Here is a 1,793-nt window from a genome sequence, read left to right on the forward strand (position 1 = left end):
CCAGACTTGTCGAGACCTTCAGGAGCAGGGGGCTGCTACAAGATAACATCAACACCAGTGTGGAAGCGCAAGTGGCCATGTTCCTCCATGTTGTTGGCCATAACCAGAGGTTCTGGTCATTCACAACACGTTCAGGAGATCAATGAAGACCATCTCTAGGTACTTCAAGCAGGTGCTTTTTGCTATTGGGGAGCTTAGAGGAGAGATGATCAGGAGACCATCTGGCCAGACTCCACCAAAGATTCGCGGAAGCCCAAGATGGTATCCATACTTCAAGGTGAGCATTGACAATATACACTTTTCATGGCTTGATATGCTTGTATTGTTCAAGTTGAGCACTAACACAGGCTTGTGATGCCATTTTTAGGATTGCATTGGGGCTATAGATGTTACTCATGTCACTGCCAGAGTTCCTAGATCACAGTCTGTAGCATACAGGGGGAGGAAGCACTACACAAGCCAGAATGTGCTTGCTGCTATTGACTTTGATCTGAAGCTCGCATATGTGCTAGTTGGCTGGGAGGGGTTAGCGCATGATGCTAACATTCTCAGTGACAACATGAGTCGACCTGATGGGATCAATATCCCCGACGGCAAGTTCTACCTTGGAGATGCTGGCTATGCATGTCGGCCGGGTATTCTTCCACCCTTCAGGAAAACCAGGTACCATCTCAACGAGTTCTCTGGTAGGAACTATCCTAGGACTGCACAAGAGCTGTTTAATCTCAGACACTCCAGCCTTAGAGTAACTGTTGATAGGGCATTTGGAGCTCTGAAGAATAGGTTTAAGATTCTGGATCAGAAGCCATTCCACCCATACTCCACTCAGGTTAAGCTTGTTCTTGCTTGTTGCATTCTGCATAACTGGATCCTCCAGTGGGGTTTTGATGAACACGTGCCTGAGGAGGAAGAGGCCGAGCCTGGCGATGTTGTAAGCTCCGGCAATGGTGTGGATGCATTTGACAATGGCGCTTGGAAGAACAAAAGGTTGGAGTGAGCAGAGGCAATGTGGCTTAACAGAGGTCAGTGCAGGATTTGAAGAAGAGGAGGAGGAAGAAGAAGAAGCAGCAGCAGCAGAAGAAGCAGAAGCAGAAGAAGAGGAAGAGGAAGAGGAATATCTGGTAGCAGCAACACCGATGAACTATCCCTTATTTAGCCAATGGCTCTTAATAATTTGAACTGTCATTTGATAGTAGTTAGGATGAACTGTCATTTGTTTAACTAGTTGGCACTACATGTTCAGATTGTGTGTGGTAAGCTCACCACTAGTTAGAAATGATGACAACACCTTATGCAGGTTGCAATCAAACACCATGTCATATGTGCGCCTAATGCAACGCGGGCAACCAAACGCCGGGTCAAAAATAGTTGTCTCATGCAACTAGGTACACGCAGGCAACCAAACTATATGCATGTGGGGTCTTTTTGCCTGCATACCCTCAAACGGGCTCACTAGAGCCAGACTCGTCGGGACAGGCTCGATTGACAATGTAACCAAACACGCCCTTTCCCCTTTGTGTATGCTGAAGCCCTGTCATGTGACAACTTCGAGCAATATACAGAGATCCCCTGTCCATGGCTCCAAATGTTGCATCGAATCAACCAAATGTCAACGCCCACATCGTGGATTGGATCTCGCCAAGCCTCACGTGCCACGAACTTGCGTACTCTCGGTAAAGTTTTGACGAGAAGAAAAGCGAATCTAGCCAAGTCTCAGCACCTGCAGACCCACTCACTCTGGCCTCCTTGACTCCACCCCCAAATCCCATCCCCCCACCTCCGGCCGCCGCAGC

This window comes from Triticum dicoccoides, chromosome 7B, assembly GCF_002162155.2.
Source record: "Triticum dicoccoides isolate Atlit2015 ecotype Zavitan chromosome 7B, WEW_v2.0, whole genome shotgun sequence".
NCBI classification, from domain to species: Eukaryota; Viridiplantae; Streptophyta; class Magnoliopsida; order Poales; family Poaceae; genus Triticum; species Triticum dicoccoides.